Genomic DNA, 18,026 nt, shown 5'->3' on the forward strand with positions numbered 1-18,026 from the left:
TGTGATGTGTATATGTTAAAAATATAGCAAAGTTAATTTTAAGCTATACAGCCTGCGATCATTGGGATGGGGCTCAGTACAACTAACCTCTCAGTTATTTACTTTGCTTTTCAGCTTTTAATCTCTCATTGAGCCTAACATTTCCTCTTCCCCTGTACCTGAATCAAAACAATTGATATAATTCTATCTCAGGATAGTTCCTCTTCCATGCAGTGCAACAGCATTGTAATCAGTAAAATAAAGGAGAGAAAAAACCTAAAGATTTGTGCCTTATCCTGCTGGATAGCTGTTAAACATGGAAAATAATACTGTTACAAATCACAACATTTAACAAAATTTCCATTTATTCCTGTTATTATCATGTGAAAGAAGTAGCAGGTTGCCCTCTTGCATGCCATCTATGTTTCCAAGTCTTACATCCTTGTCCTACATGAAAAAAGCAAACTTTACATAACGGAGATCATACCTTCCATGGAATGACCTAGAAGAATCATTGCAGTTTTCTCTTCATGAGGTAAAGAGAGAAAGAGTAATCATAGCACAGAAAAAGAAATGTTAGACTGTATTAGGGACCTTGGAGTTTTTTGAGGCAATCTACTCGGTTTTCCAGACATCAGATGTAGAATATTTCTCCAGGCCTATGAAAAACAGGTGACCCCAAAATCAGTAATCACAATGAAAGCAATGCTCTTAAATCAACCATGACCTCAAAATTTTTCAGTGTTTGATCACAACAGAATTTTGATTATTTTTTTTCAATTATGTGTAATGAAAGAAGTTATGTCCTTCTTTAAAAATGTACTGTTTTTCATAAAATATATAATGTGATCCTGTGCTATATAAGTAAATTGTAGAAAGAATAATATATTAGTTACTAGGAGAGATCATTACCTACTTAATTAATGTATCTCTTGAACTTCCTCTTAACATATACTGTGGATGGTATCATGTTCTAATGTGTTATATTTATAATCTGTCCTTTTTCTAGAAGTAAAAATGAGACTTCAGTATCATTTTGGATACAGAGATTTGCTAAACAAATTAGCTGTAAGGCTTCCCACATAATAATATTCCTCTGACTTTCAGACTGTGGCCTCACTTTTAACATACATATGCTGCACATGGAAATACTTCCTATCACTTTGGAACTGAAATGAAATTATATTTTGAGATTTCAAAATGTCAGGATATTCCCTTCCTGATTCTTCTGTTTCCTAAATAAATGCAAAGGGAAAGATTCACAGCTGCAGTTGTCATAGGGCCAGGACAGTGACTTTTCCATTTTTCCTTTTCTAAGTTTAATGGAAAGTATTATAAGATTAAATAGTTTCTGGGAATAGGAAATGAAATTTGTAATATCAGCCTTTAGATACTGGCCAGTTTCTCTAAGGGGACTAGAAAAGACTTTAAATCACAGTTTAACAGCATTGCATTTACAATGGATGCATTACTCAGGACTCCAGGGCTTCTTGTGTTGCCTGTGGGGTTTGGGAAACCACTTATACTCTACTTATATTCCACTTCCACTTCTCTCCATTTACGGTTGGAAAAATTCATCTGAAGAAAGACTGTAATTCATCTGTTACAAGTGGTGTTACAGTCCCTCGAGTCTGCTTGGCATGCACAGTGATATCCTCACCAATTTAAAAAGACAATATATTCTCCTCATCATGGTTCTTACTTCTGGACCAGAGCAGAAGGGATGACATTTTTGTGTTTTGCTTTCATCTGAAATTTGCTTTCTAGGATCATTTGAAGCCCTATTTAACAAAATTTTCAGGGCCTTTGATGATTGGTGGTGGTGTCACTTACTTTAAGATACTAGCTGTACTAGCGTGTTCAAAAGGTGGTGCCAGCTGCTCTGAGAGCAAAAAAGGAAGACATCCCTTGCAAGAAACGTCAGTACTAGTGAAAGATTTATTCCTCAAAATAAACCTTCAGTTTTCACCAACTTAAGTTACCTATAATTTTTGTTGTTTAGTTTATAAGCAGATGCATTTACAAACATGAAAATCAGTCATTCACTTTCATTCTTTCCACATTTGTTTATTATTTTAAACAGTTTCTAATAATTTCTATAAAAACTACAATTCTTCTTGGTCTCAGTCTTCAGCCAAAGTACAAGTTTCTTAAAGAGTGTTTGTCTGGTGATATTCTTCCTAATAGAAAGTACATTAGGAACATTCATTAAAAAAAAAAGATGTTAAAGTTCACATTTGATTATCTGATTATTTAGCAGTCTTTGCTTCTGAGATGCTCTTTTTATTATTATTATAATTTTCTTTATTCTTTGCTTTTCAACAAATATATTATCTGGCCTCCTGGTTGTGTTTTTTTTGCCTGAAATAAAAAAATTTTCACATTGCAGAGTCTGTATTTACATTGTTTTGTTAGTCTTCTATGTCACAGTCTATTGTTTCTGTTGCTTTCTAAAAGGTCCCAAATAAGGTATTTTTAGAGTTGTAATTTTTGCTCACTTTTATGAGTTTATCTTAGATGACCAAAATATTTTTATTCACTTAAAAATGTGGTGGTATGTGTGTATACTTAATTTAAAGCAAACAGCAACCATTACTCAAGCATAATGAGTAAACAAAATCCACAAAGACTTTCTCAAATGATACACAGAACATGAAAAAAATGAAATTGAATGATTGGTGTCTATGTTTGCAAGCAAATATGGTTGGAAAGATTCAACTACAGTAGCTATAGTTTCTATAAAGGAATTCCATAATTCCTTTAAAAAAGCCCCAAAGCAATAAAATGTCATTAGGCAGTTTGAATATATTTCTAACAAAATAGAATATGCTTCAAATATTGGAATTTTTTAAAATTTTATTTTAAAGCAAGCTTCTCTGAGGCCTAACCTTGAAGATTATCATATTACATTGTTGCACTGTATAACACGATGTAAGCTTTATTAAAATTAAAAAAGTAGGACGTCACATAATACACATGAAGATATTTTGCTTAAACATTTTTCTAAATAATCTTTTGATGTTTTTTCACCCGGTTGTGTACACTACTCACTTAATATTAATAAGTCATTGATGTCAACCTTGTAATTCCAAGCTTGTTGTCATATCCATATTCACAGTTGTCACTGGTGTAGCTTCTGAAGCTGAAATCTGCATTTAAAACATTGACCTAGAAAGACAAAATAAATTTTCTTTTTAGAAATCACAAAATTTCATGTGTCTTTACAAATTCGGGATACCTATCAGATTGTGCAGCCCTGCTAAATAGAGAAAATGCACACACAGACTACAAGTGCTATAAAGAAGTGCTCCTTAATCACATTGTGACAGTGGAAATTTGGAGAGCCAGTGTGCTCCATTTGGGAAGGCCACTGAAATCACTAATACCCAGAACTCTAATGAACAATAAAAGTGCTTCAGATATAAGACATTAAAATTTTATGACTACCCCATATTAGTGTGCTGTCTCACAAATGTTCCTCCCTCTATGGAGAGAAGCAGAGAGAGCTCCTTATAGTGTCAAACGTATTTAATAGCTATCTATATATAAACTTATCTAGTTATTTATAAAACTATATAAGGTTTCTAAACTATATTTGTATCTCTTTCTCTCAGTAACCATGCCTTCTGCTATTTTGAGGTGATAGTTGATACCCAAATAATTCCTATTTGCTATATTCAGCTCATCTTTATTTTTGGTCTCTTATAACTAATGGCTGTGGGTCTCATCAGTTTGACCCTGAAAAGACCTTTTGTTTGCCACATAGGACAATATAGATATGATATGCTTATGAAAGGGTAACAGAAGTCAGCAGTCATAGACAAGGATGAATTCAAACTGAAGATTTTGTATCATAAATGAGGCGTAGGAGTGGACAATATGTTACCTGTAATTGGACAAAAAATCAGGACAGTCATATCCTACCTCTTCCACCATCTTCCTGTAGCCTGCAGCTCTGGAAATGGGCTATAGATTTTCATTTTTCGGGTGCTAAATTGGGACAGAAAATGAAATAATTCTCATCTAACTTTAGACCACTCCAGTGGAGATGCCAGCAAATGAGCTGGTCACCCCAGACGCCCTTTATAGTCATGTAGACAGAGATACAGTAGGGTGACACTCACGTGCTTTGTATGAGATGATTGTTCACTGATTATCCAACTTACAGTTACCCATATGGGTTCAAAGGAATTCTAGTCTTAAAACTCAATGTTCAGGCAGATGTCATCCTCACCATCCGCTGAAGCTGATGGAAGTTGCACACATTTAGCACTACCGAAAAACAGAGTCCATTTCTGACATACGTAATTTGCAGTGATTTTTCTGTGGTCATGCTGTGAAAAGCACTCTCATCTGTTATCATAAATATGTTACAGAAGGAAGTGATAAAAATGCAACTTTAGATCTTAACTCAGCTACAAAACAGTTTTAATAGTTGATAAACTGTAATCATTTCATCACCTCAACGGTATTTATGACTTCTGAGAGGTGGTCAGAGTCCATATAGTGATGTGATGCACAGAAGAGTCTACAAATGTTAAGACATAAAATTATGTAGTAAACATAGTCTTTTCAAAAGTGAGATTTATGTTTCCTTTTGTCAAAGCAGTAGATGTCAAGTCTATATGTGGTAGAAAGTACTCTACATGTGCACACAGGATAGAAAAAAGGCATGGAAACATTTTTGATAAAGGTTTTATGAGAAGCTTAAGAAACAGTTAAAAGAGATCATAGGCTGACTTGAAGGAAGGAGATAAGGAAGAAGTGGAGTCAAGGCAATACCTCAGCTGTGACATGATGTGGTGGAGCATGGCACAGATTGAAGCAAAGGAAAACTTCATCTCTCGAACCTCTGGTTGATGAGGTTATGTCTTGAGTGTAACAAGGGCTTCCCGATATCAGAAGAAAACAGATGAGACCTCACTGTCCTTTTGAAGGATGGTTTACAATGGTGATCTGTGGTTAATTCCAACTCCAATGGAAAACAAAACATACTGAGGAGATTGGAACATAGCTTGAGGTTTGAGGTACTAAGATGCCTAGAGAGTTAGAAACCTAAATACCTCAGCTCTGTGTGGACTGACTGCATGATACTGTGCTTTAGAATAAACCATGAAAATAGGAAGGGAAAACTTGTTCTTTTTGCTCTGCAAAGCTATGTATGTATTCAGCTTACTCAGCTGGTGCTACAGATGTATGATCTGAAGAGGTTATCCTGGACTAATTCCAACAGACTACATACATAGTGATGCTAGTTAGTATCTGTGTGAATGCATGGATTTGTGAATATTAAAAGTCAGCTTTTTCCATCATAACAAAAAGTAGCTACTGGCTATTTCAGAAGACAGAAATACTGCTGAAGGCAGTTGTAGCATCTCATTATATTGGACTTAAAAAGCACACACGTAGTAAAATGGCTGCTTCAGTAGAGGAGATGTTAGTGAGCTGTAAGATCTTTTCCTTTGCCTTTTTTTCCAGGAAAACTGTGTAGTGGTATATTTATATTTGACCATGAATTACATGTAAGGAAAAATATTTTAACTGTGAGCATGGTAAAATACTTGAAGTAGTGCAGAGAATCTCCTTCAATGGGAATATTAAAAACTTAGTAAATCTTTGACCAGCCTGGTTTACCTGGACAGCTTCAAGCAGGGGCTGGACTAGATGCCCACCAGATATTCCTTCCAACCTCATTTATTCTAAGATTAGAAAGTTGGGGACTGATTGTACACCTAAGGCGAAAAACATCAACTTCATGATGAAAATCAGATTGAAGAGCAAGACAGATTTCTGCATATATATCACAGAACAAATAGAAGAGCCTATTTTCTAGAAGATTTTTCCAAATAGCTATGAAAAAGAGAGTTAAAAATATCTACCTTCACGTAAAAGTTAATTTTTCTACTTTAAGTTTCAGATGTATTTACTATTCACTTAAAGTTAAAATTATACTGATAATTAAATAAAAGATGCCTAAGTAGACTTTATGCCTTACCTTTAAGCTAAAGGTAGATGAGAAAGCACCAGTCTTTACAGTCACAGGGGTTTTTTGTGCAGAACAGAAAGATGAAAATGAAAAATGTTGAAGATGTGCATTGTTTCTGGGATACTTTGAGTTTTGAATGCTGGCTAGGGCAGAGGTGCAATAAAGACTGGACTTCAACAAAGCATTTCACGCTTTTCTGATGCCTTTTCCTGGACAAACTGGCAAGGCACAAATTTGATGGGTAGTCTGTGAGATGGGTAGGAAATTTGCTCACAGGTTGCCTTTATAAGGTGGTGATCAATGGTTTTTACCAACCTGTCACAAGTGGGATCCCCCAGGGATCAATACTGGGCCCCATACGGTTCAACATCTTCCTAAATGGTTTGGATAATGAGACTGAAAGAACCCTTATCAAGTTTGATGATGACATTAAACCGCGTGGTAAGGTGGACACATCAGAAGGGAAAGCCATCTTACAGAGTGACATGGACAGGCTGAAAGAGTGAATTAGCAAGCACTGTGTGAATTTTAACAAAGACAAGTGTGATGTCCTGAAGGTGGAATTCAAAACTGAAAGAGCCCAGCACAGGCCAGGATCTGTGTGGTGGGAGATCAGCCTTGCTGAAAGGGACCTGGGTCAGGCTGGACAGGAGTCAGCAGTGCACTGCTGCCACAATGAAGGCAAATCAGATCCTGGGCTGCATCCACAGGGACATTGCTAGCAGGAACAGAGATGGGATCCCACTCTGCTCAGAACTTCTCAGGCCACACCCAGAATGCAATGTGCAACTGTGGTCCCTACAATTCGAAAAAGACATGGACAGACTGGATAGGGCCCAAAGGAGGGCCATAAAGTTGGCAAGAGGGCTGGAGAACCTGCCCTATGAGGAAAGACTGAAGGAACAAGGTCTTTTCTGCCAGCAGGAAAACACTCAGAGGAGACCACATCACAGTTAAAGGGTAACTATAAAGAGAATGGAGGGTCTCTCTTCACCAGGAGCAGCTGTTACAAGTTGCACAGGGACAAGTTTCCTGTCCATGTAAGAAAGTATTTTTTTTCCTGGGAGAGCTACTTATCACTGGAACAGCCTCCCCAGGGATGTGGTAAAGATCATTGTTGGAGGTTTTCCAACAAAGAGTTGGACAAGGTGCTACATAACCTCATCTAGGCTCTCTTTTCCATGAAAGATTGGACCACATGACCTTTCAAGGTCCCATCCAACCTAATTCTGTGACTTTATGAAAGAGGAAGAGATAAAGCATAATTAATATCACTTGGAATGCACTTCTGTGTTAAGGTATTACCTCATCAGGGAGCATGTGGTTAAAAGTTGATTTCAGCAAAGACTTATAAGGATTTGGTATCTGTGACCCCTGCTTATTGCCTATCTTGGCTATACTCAGCGAGCTCCCGAACTCACTGAACAGCTCTCACACAACTAGCACACACAGCAACAAGCACAGACTCTTCCTTGATCAATTTTCCTTTCAGTTGCTTCCCTGGCACTAAAACTGCAAACAAAAGACCATCAACACTCCTCTTGCTCCTAATCCTCCTACGTAGGTTATGAGAGGAAAGTTTCCCTGGGTCAAGTTTGAAGAGAAGGAGAATAAAAAAAAAAAGTGGAGCTGGACTAGAAGAATTGATAATTTGGAAGGAAAGGAGAGGAAAGTTAGTAAATACTGATCCATATTCCTTTCTGTCTGTTGGGACTGAACACAGTAATCTCAAATCTCTCTTTCGTTTACAGTCCAGAAACTGTACTGCCCATATGCTCCCAGCTCATGGCAGAAGCAGAGCTGAACAGGAGATAATTTTTCTTTACTGTTAGTTCCACCCTTAACTCATGATGCCATACTATTAAAAACATTTAAAGGTCTATAGTATTCCAGTCCTTGTTCTGACATGTGTGCTGTTACAACTGGAAAAGTTAATGACATTTCAACTGTTCCCTAGTAAGAAAAGCTCACTGGAATTGAATGCTATATATCACTTAATTGCAGACCACCTTCCCATATGAGAATCATAGAGTTGCATTTTGCTGTGAACTTCTAATTTTCTTCAGCTATCTTTATTTTTCTGTAGGAGAAAGATAGTCTTCATTGTCTGAGAATCTCAACAAATGATTCAAAATGATTGTTAATATAATCACATTATGATATATTGCAATTTCCAGAAATCAGGAAAGGATGCTTTCTGTGCCTATGGTGGCAACTTTCTAGTAACCTTCTCATGTTGCCTGTAGTTAAAAAAAACCAAACAAAATAACAAAAAGTTTCTGGGATTATTTATTTATTATTCTAACAGAGGGCTGAATCATCCTGGAGGGATCCTACCACCTCCTGAGTGAATTACTTCTGACATCTCAGTTGTAATCTGAAACATGGAACCAAATCTTGTTTCAGGCAAGTTTTACTAACTGGTTTCCTGCACTAAGTATACATTGTATAGAAAAAAACCAAAGGTTGAGGAGGGAAAAACAGGGCCTTCTATTGACACGGATGCTTAGCCTTCTGCTAGTCTTTCTTGTTCTTGTGGATTGGTAATTGCACGCAGGAATCTGGATGGGTTTGTGGGTGACTTCACTTTCAGTTTCAGACATTTAAATTCTTGTGTGAATGAAGTTTGGTGTAGTGAGTTAAAGCAGGTCAGAGCTTAGTCCATTTGAACACAGTGGTGTAACAGAGTCCCACCTTCCTGTACCTTTATGGAAGAGCTGAGGAAAATGTCCCAAGACCTGGAGATACTCAAGACCTGGAAATACTCAATGTCTTCAGGCTTTACAAATGGAAGGTGATTCTCTGATACTGAACTCACTGCACCTCCCGTATAAATCATGCCATGTCTCCACAGTTACCTTGAGGCATTTTAGAATGTAGCTTTTTATTTATCTTTTATATTTTATTGACCATTATTTTCTTATAAAAAGACTGGATATTTGAGGTCTAATCCCACTACCGTAAGCCAGGAACAATCAAAAACATATATTGTAATGCTTTCAAATTTTCTTCCTAATTTATGAAGACTGTGTGGGAGAAGACAACAATCTGTACCCAGGAGAAAGGCAGTGAATCAGCCTGTTCCTTATGGTGAAATGTTCTTTTAAGCAGCTGCTGTACCTTGTAGAAAAAAAACAACCCAAAAAACAAATAAACTCCAGATTCTACTTAAATCAATTTCATTAAAAAAAAAAAAAAGCTGTTCTTACAACAAAAATACTGCCCTGCAGTCTCAATGTAATATTTGGTATTGTTTGGAAACTTTGTATAATGCTCCCTCCCTTTCTATTTGGCTGCAAAAGCAATACTTATTAATCACACTAGACTATTATGGAAGTTAGACAAGGGCACAGAGGGGGAATAGTGCAGAGACCTATTGTCTCAGGGAAGAATCTGGGAAGGGTTCTTCCATAAGTGCCCCCACATGCAAACAACGCTGGTTGAGATGCCTTTTTAGGAAATTCAGAGTATTATCTGCATAGCCAGCTGACCAGCTAAGGTCAGAGAGAAGCAAGCACAGCCCTCACTGCCTTTCTATCCACTGCTGGACAGAATGACCATCAACAGTTACCATGACTTGTCTTGTTCATCCAGTGTGCAGGGACAGAAGAAATGATGCACATAGAGTAACCACAAAGAGTCACCTAAATAAGTTAGGGTGAATCTGATTTGATCTGAGTTGGATTATCACTCTTGATCCCTACTCTGGGAAGTAAAGGACAATATAGAAATGGGCTGGCAAACTCAGGGACAGCATAGAGTAGTGTCTGTTCCTCTATATCTTTTCTGAAACAGAAACTAGCTGAGGATTTAACACAGATATCCTCAACATAAATGTGTTCATTTTTGGCCTATATTTACTACCATACAAGTGTCATTGTGCTAAGAGCATAAAAACATGGATTTCGGAACTTGATATGAAACCTGAGGAACCTTGGGATTATGTGACTCAGGAGACTATTTGAACAGTCATGTGCTCTGATACCTCTTCTTATTGTACCAGTGTGAGAAACCCCAGGAATAAGGCTGGAAGGTCTCCATTACTAGAAACTATTACCACTGATGTCTTTGCTGGGCACAGTCCTGTATGGTTCATATCTCTTGGAAGACCTAGTACAATAATATTCCTTTTTGTAATTGCACTTCACCTTCTGGTCGACCAGATACAGTGATGGCCAGAAAAGCTGATAACCTCAATAACAACTGTTCTTGTTCACTGTGGACATCTGCTGCAGGTCTCAAGGGACTTCCAAGGTTTTTGGCAGTGCCTCCATTCCAGATTGTTGTTATGACTACACATATTTGTATTTTAATTTATATGAGGATGAAGCGTTTTAAGCAGTTTTTCTTAGTGGCAGATCTAGCCTTGGTCACCTTGCCTTACATGGTCATTGCAGCCACACGAGGATTCATCAGTCAAAAATAGCCAGGTCCTACCATCCATATATCGGAGATCACCAAGAACTGCATGTTCATACTCAGGACTCTTTCCTGGTGCCCTGGCAACTGTTGAATGAGGTATAAACCACTAATTGCACTAAATAGAAAATGGTCACTCAACATTTCATAGAATTATACAATCATTTAGGTTGGAAAAGATCCTTAAGATCAAGTTGCCATTGGCCTTCTTGTCCACCTGGGCACACAGCTGGCTCATGTGCTTGTTGACCAGCACCCCCAAGTCCTTTTCTACTGAGCAGCTTTCCAGCCACTCTTCCCCCAGCCTGTAGCTCCGCATGGAGTTAAGACCCAAGTGCAGGACCTTGAACTTGGCCTTGTTAAATCTCTTAAAATTGGCTTTCGTCCATTGATCCAGCCTGTCCAGATCCCCCTGCAGTCTTCCTACTCTCCAGGAAATCAACACTCCCACCCAAGTTGGTGTCATCTGTGAACTTCCTGAGCATGCAGATCGTTGATAAACATATAAAGCTGACTCCAATACTGAGCCCTGGAAACCCACTTGTGACTGACCACCAACTGGATATAGCACCATTCACCACCACTCACTGGGCCTGGCCCTTCAGCCAGTTTTTTACCCAGTAAAGGGTGCATCTGCCCAAGCCATGAGCAGGCAGTTTGTCCAGGGGGCAGAGTCAAAGACTTTACTGAAGTCTAGGTAGACTTGTCATCCACTAAGCAAGCCACCTTGTCATAGAATGAGAACAGGTTAGTTATTTCTAACCTTACTCTTCCAGAGGCAAAATTCTTTGTATCTAAAAGCAGGACTTACACATTTGCAATACATTTGACCCACTCCCAGCCTCCTCCAAACACACCTTAGAGCAGACCCATCATCAGGCATCATGAGCTACAATATGCTTTCCCCAGAGCAGGCTTACTGAACATATTCGTAAAGACATCCTATGAAAAAGTCAGTTAGAGTTAGACAAGTCAATAGGAATTAGGCACCAAGGCATATCTACAGATACTATTTGGTGAGGATTTGGATCTGGGCATCTGAAAGCTTTTAAGGTCCAGGACTTCATTCAGTGATTTTGTCCTGTTTCTTTTCCACCTGCAAGGTGCGGAAGAAAGGCAATAGCTTTCTTTTGTCCCATTTTGCAGACATTCTAAATGTTCTAGTTTACTGTGGTTACATACACGCTTTTCCCATCAGAACAAAATGGTTTATGAATTCAGATTCATGCAGTTGTCTCTACTGCCTGGGTTAAAATGTTTCAGAAAGTTGATCTGAAAAGCAATAGGAATAAAGTGATGATTCACCTACTTATGTTCATAGCTTATTTTACTGAGCCTTGCAATGCTTTAATTTCTCCCAGTAACACTCAGATATGTTCAAATGCAGCTGATACTGTGCCATAGAGAACTTTTGTTATTGTGTTTAAATTCTTATGGGGGGCTCCAGCAGTAAAGTGAAGATCCAGGAAAACCATGCTGAGGCCAGAAGTGTTTAGGTTGAGTCTGAGAAACCAAAAAATTGGAATGTGATTTTATTGCAACCTTTTACTTCCCTGACATTCAGGGTGGCAGCAGCTGTTAGTGATGGTGTTAATGACTTTGTACCCAAAACGACCCAGCAAGTGACAGATTGTTAATGATTATGTAGGGTAATCATCTTTCAAATGCTTCTAAAGTATCTTTTTATTATTCTTGGAATCATTCATTGTCAGTGACCAGATTTCAACCCCATCACTCACAAACAGGCCTCTTCTCAAAAGAAATCACTGTTTCCTCTAGGTGGAGCAGCAAATTCCTCACTGGGGGAAAAGAATTAATTCTGTTATTTATGTTAGACATGGAAATGTTTTATTTCAGCCATGGAATACAAGGAATAACATAATATTACAAACCCTAATTTTTACATATTTACTGGTATTCCAACGTGAATAAGACATGACAAATAATGGCCAGAGTGTTTCAAATACTTATGCGAGTGCTGACTTTTACACATGCATATAGTCCAGTGAAATTAAACAAGGATAGTAGCATGCAAGCAAAAAGCAATGCTGATATTTAGAGACAAAAAAGCCAAATAAACACTACTGAGTTACTACCCCAGGATGTGGGCTAGTAGTGATGCTGTTGTAAGAACATATTTCCTAGGCATACTTCAGAAGCTGGCCATCTTTCAGTTGTCTGGAAGAAATCCTACAACAGAGGTATAATACCTTTCTGTGGGATCTATATACCTCCATTTTCTCCACGCTCTCCTTCCCAGTTTTCATTTGTGAGTCGTGTGTGTGCTGGGAGTGAATTGGGGTCCTGCTAGTGTCAGTGAGTGCTCAAACAAACAACAAGCTCTGCTCAACCCTGCTGCAGAGGGCTGGGGGCGAGTCCAGAAGCTGAGTCAATGTGTTCTAACTGAGAGATTTACTGGGAATACGTCAGCATCAGAAAAGTGATGGCTGGAAATACATCTGAGCTCTAGGGTGGGCTATTTTAAGTATGAAGAATTAATTGCATCTGACCTCAGAATTACTCTATATGTTGGACGCTCTTGCAATGCGTGACAGGCTTGTCAAGTACTGAGAACAGTAGTCTGATGAATCAGACTAGCAGAGCTGGGCTTCAGATACAGTTTCATTTCCTTGGATGCTGGCACCCTATTTGCTTGGCTCTTTTAGAAGACATGAAAGTGAGCAGCAGTATTAGGGGAGGAAGCAAAGCTTTCACTTGCTCCTTTTTTTTTTCCTGAAAAAGTAGAAAGGTCTGAAAGGTCTCAGTTTTATCCCAACATGGAATGGAAAACCGTTTCTCAACTTGAACATATTCCTGATATGGGAATAAATGGTTTACTATTCATTTCTATTCATGGTTCTTCATTCTTTCTATTTATAGCCATGGATTTCATATTATGAAATCCAAAGTTCAAACACCTTTGAACACTGGTCCTCCTAGGAAATGCTTAGTTTGGTTGTTCCTGTGTGAGTGAAGATGGAGGGCAATTGCCTTATGAAAAGCACTGCTTTCCTTCTTTCATTTCCACAATATTCCTTTGGTCTTCAACTAACACCACCCATTTAGGAGAAGAAAAAAATTATGAAAGCCTGTCATAAATAATTATATAGTCTTTTAGTCCTCTTAGCAATGTTCAGCAGTTATTTTTGAAGCATGCCAGCACTAATACACAATTGTTAAAGTGCTTCAAGTTATTTGGTTTTTGTGTAGTGGTTAACTTTTTCCACTGATGTTTTTTATTTGATGAAAACAATACAATTGACTGGGAACCAAGAAGATCTTGTATTCCAATCTGCATGAGACAAGAATTTGACTGAGAGCCTGTCGTCCTAAGTGTGATTGCCCAGGCCAAAATTTAGGAAAAAAAAAAAAGAAAAAACCCCAAAAGGAAACAATGTTAAAAGCTAAGAAAAAAAATGCAAAAATGTCCACTTATTGAATAATTGACACCACTGGTGAATGAACTTGGGCAAGATGATTCATAGTATGTTGATTTTATTAGATTAGGGTTATTGCTAATTAAGTAAGCAGCCACTGCAGATAAATGCTTTATCATCGGACCATTTTTCTCTTACTGTTCTCTGGAATCCTGTGTCTATTATTACATTGTTATATGCAGATCTTGCAATAATTATCCATGCCTTTTCTACCCTTAAATTAATCTAACATAATATGTTGCATGGGAACCTTCTGCCAAGACATTTCAGTAAAAGTGCTAGTGCAGTGTATAGCTGGCCTCTTAGAGAGCAGCACAGAGCTTTACCTCAGTGCTTCATGATCAGCACCATCGCTTCTTCACTTTCGTGTGATGTTTAAAGTGTTGCTTTTAACCAGTGAAACTGAACAAGGCCTCTTTTGCTTTGTTAACTTAAGAATCTCTCTTGTGCAATGTTATCTCTAGAAAAGACAGAAGCTAAAATACCTAAGTCCCTTATAATTACTATCAAAATGTGACATCTGGTCACATTTGACTTAACCGGACTCAGCAAATTTTAATGTCAAGGTACAGAAGTTGCAAGAAATACTAAACTGGAAAAAGAGAAGAAAAAAAAAGGAAGAGAAAGTCTCTATGATAGTGCATTATTTTTAAACATAGATATAATTTTTAACATTATAGGAATTCAACAGTGCTGTTGAAGAAATTTTGCCAGTTTCTCTGACAAAAAAGTATTAAGAAATACTTATCAGTCTTTCACTATAGTTGCTTGCAAGATGGAGAAAAAGTGCCTAAAATTTTCTTTTCTGTTACCTGGCTTGGAATCAATTGCATTGGTTCTATGTTACCTCTGCAAGAAAATTAAACACTGCAATTAGATTAGCAGAGTGCTCAGTTCAAGCCTCACAAGCCTTGAATTTCCTCACAGAGGAAGATTTCTCTTCAGATGACTTCAGCACTGGTAAAATGAGTCAGAGGACCAGAAAAAGAATTCCTATAAATCTTGAGAAGTATTCTGGGTAGGCAAATACCATATACCTTCTGCAAAAACCTCAGTTCAGTTCTGATTTTGGCCATGCAAATAATGTGATCAGATGGATGGCTCCAGATAATCTTTACTCTGTTACCAGAGTCTAAGATGCAGTGAACATTTTAATCTTAGCAGGACAAAACAGTTTGAACTTCATGGTACTCAGCCAGATTGGAGTTCAAGCAGAATGAATATGTAACTGTCTGTACCTATCTGTGTAGATGTGTCCTACATTTGTTTACTTGCAAACAGGTAACACGAGTTTCAAAGCTCAGGTAGGTACAGGAAGTGCCATTTTGAGAAAAGGAAGGATCACCATACAAAGGACACGGCTGTTAAGGAAACTTCCCTGTCTGACCATTCCTGAGACTTTCTGGTAGTCACGCTTCCACTACCAGAGACTTTAATTGCTGGGACTGAAGCCCCTTCACAGGAGCTCCAGTGACCCAATGGGGGCCCTCCTTGACTCACTGCACATCCCACTCATACACAGTCAGACCAGGTTTCCTGACTGGTTTGACACCAGATTTCCAGTAGCAGAGTCTCAGATGTCTCATTCCTTGAAGCCATTTACTCATGGCACAGTAAACACAGAAACAGCCAGAGCTGGTGCCTCTGAGGAGAGTCTCCAAAAAAGGAACACCTGAGCTTTTACACCCTCGCAGCCCAAGCATGCAAAACTCTCTCCTGAGTTCTCCACTCCTGACATATCTCTCAATGTCCAGTCATCTGTCTGGACCACACGTCCCTGTGCCCTTTTTTATGCAAAGGGTCATCAGTGCACGGTTCTTTACCTGGAACTGTTGCCACCTAGAGATCAATCTGCAGCTCCCACTGCAGCTGGACACCAGGCTACCTGCACTGAATGTATTCCTCAACATAAGGATTCATAGAACAATTACACATATTTAAAGGTAACTTGCCAGAAGTTACCTGCTATAAAAATGAGCACATTTAAACAGACAGAACAGAAATAATATTACTTCAGTCTGAGGGCTATCATACAGTTTGTACACAGAATTAGGAATAAGATGAAAGCTAAATTTCATTGGTGAAGAACAGACCAGTTCTAGTTAAAATTATTGTAAACAGAAAAATTAGATTGTTGAAGATGACGTGTCACATTCAGGGCAAGTATAGGGAAGGGGAATAAAGAATAGAAAAAAAATACCAGAGATCTTACTGAGAGCATCATAAGGATAGAGATTAGTAAGTAGTTAGGGTTAGGCTAGGGTGCTTCTCCCAGGTGCTTCAAACACTGTAAATGATTTCAAATTTGTATTTTATTTTATTTTACAAGATTGTGTTAAAATTTTGACTGGAGTTTATTTTTTTTTTTTGTTCCCAAATGATTTTTTATCATTATGTGTGAGCAATAAAAAATGTGACTGTGTGGGTTGGCTGTAAATGAAGCTGGGATTTTATGTCCATTCATCACAAGATGTAACTCTTAAGTGCATCTGTTGTCTATTTCAAGATAATTTTTCTTATGGGTAGCTTTATGGACAATTGAGTTAATGAGGATCTTGGTAGAAAATCATCAGGAAAGAAGGTACATAGAGGCTTCAACATGGTTTATGGTGGGCTCGGTCATGACAGAAGAATTACAGGAAAATAAGGTTTATTTCATACAGATTGGGTCACAGAAGCTTTAGTTTATGATTTTATACATCATGAGAACCCTCTCAGATAATCTTGCATGGAAATTTGTCTGTTGTCTTCTATTACTCTCTTATGACATAGAGAACTGGCTTGTGAAGTTGCTTATCCCTTTGCAAAGATCCAAAATAGTAGCTTAGGTGAGACACTTCCAATGACTGATAGCACAAAACTCACCTTTGGAATACAACAAAAACCTCTCTACTAAAGTTAAAGCCTCTGAGAAACCCCCCAAGGAGAGAGAAACCCACAGGTGGGGTTCCTGGTGGAAGTTGGGTACAGACCTCAGCGGGTACCTGTAAAAGTCCAGTCTCAGGCATTAAGATGTCCCTCTTCCCTAGAAAAGGAGCCATGTGGTAGCAAAAGCCTACATGCAAAAAAGTCTGACCTGATCTAAGACTCTCTGGTATTTGTTGCTTATTTATATAATTACAATGAACTCCCTCCCTAAGTTCTTGCTCTATGGTGAACTTGCCACTGGCTGCCGCAAGAGAGGAGCCCCGAAGAAAAGATTCAAGGACTCCCTGAAACAACATCTCAGCCTTGGCCTTATTGATCACCATAATTGGTCCACTCTGGCCTCAAATCGGGAGGCCTGGAGACACAGCATCCATAACGCTGCGGAAGCCTTTGAGAACACACGCAGGATCACTCTCGAGGAGAAAAGGCAACGCAGGAAGAACCGTGTCTTGCGGAATACACCATCTAAGGAGTCTTTCTGTTGTGCCTTTTGCAATCGGATATGTCTGTCACGTATTGGCCTCATAAGTCACCAACGTGCCTGTAACAAATGTGGATAAAGCCTTCCCAAATCTTCGTTCGCGAAGCTCAGCCATGGTGAACAATGAACTCCAGAACCAATGGAAGCAATGAGCTCCTGACACAAGGGAGGGGAGTGGAGGTAGGCATGAGTTTGAACATGGCCACAGGTGTGAGTCAGTGGAGGGTATAGATACTTATATTCATATTCTCTGTGCAAACAGCAGAAGCTGTTAAAGGAAATACCTTCTCAGTTGTTTGCTTACTGGAGGCTACTGTTCCTGTAAGTGTGCTGGTAGAAAGGAACGTGAATGAATCAGCAGCTCCCACTTGCAGACCTGCATCTTCATGCAAGACCACTTTTATTATCACTGTCAGCTAAGATGACACTCCCATCAGGGAGATGTGGGCACAAACCAAATTATTCTATCATGAGGAGGCAGAAGTAAATGGTCAGCAGTGGAAGGTTGTAAATTAATAGTCCAACATCCACCAGAGATGGTTTCTCAAAGCCCTAAATTTGTGCAGAATTTGACTGTTCATCACCTTCAAAAGCCTCCCAAGTACTGTAATCAGAGGTTTGCTTATGGTAGCAGATACCCTTTGTGCTAGAGGAGGTCTAAAAGTATAAACAAAGATTAAATACCTGATTCCTCTAGACTTTCAGCATAACCTAGGTTATGCTGAAAGTCAAGAGGCTTAGTGTAATGAAGTGTTGCACTCTGTCTTTCAAATGTTTCATAGTGGACCTCGATGTA

The 18,026-nt window shown here is 38.6% G+C and overlaps 1 long non-coding RNA gene across 3 annotated transcripts; it reads right to left on the reverse strand.

Annotated features, from left to right (window-relative positions):
• Positions 1 to 357: 357 nt before the first annotated feature.
• Positions 358 to 12,681, reverse strand: LOC116787058. 3 transcript variants are annotated; one of them, XR_004357149.1, is made up of 5 exons: positions 12,595 to 12,681; positions 12,124 to 12,183; positions 11,242 to 11,326; positions 3,027 to 3,147; positions 358 to 426 (listed from the first exon to the last, which is right to left on the reverse strand). It is a non-coding gene; the product is annotated as an uncharacterized LOC116787058 (long non-coding RNA). The 3 variants fall into 3 exon arrangements; XR_004357148.1 differs by lacking the exon at positions 11,242 to 11,326; XR_004357147.1 differs by lacking the exons at positions 11,242 to 11,326; positions 12,124 to 12,183; positions 12,595 to 12,681 and adding an exon at positions 3,427 to 3,460.
• Between the last annotated feature and the right edge of the window lie 5,345 nt (positions 12,682 to 18,026).

This window comes from Chiroxiphia lanceolata, chromosome 5, assembly GCF_009829145.1.
Source record: "Chiroxiphia lanceolata isolate bChiLan1 chromosome 5, bChiLan1.pri, whole genome shotgun sequence".
NCBI classification, from domain to species: Eukaryota; Metazoa; Chordata; class Aves; order Passeriformes; family Pipridae; genus Chiroxiphia; species Chiroxiphia lanceolata.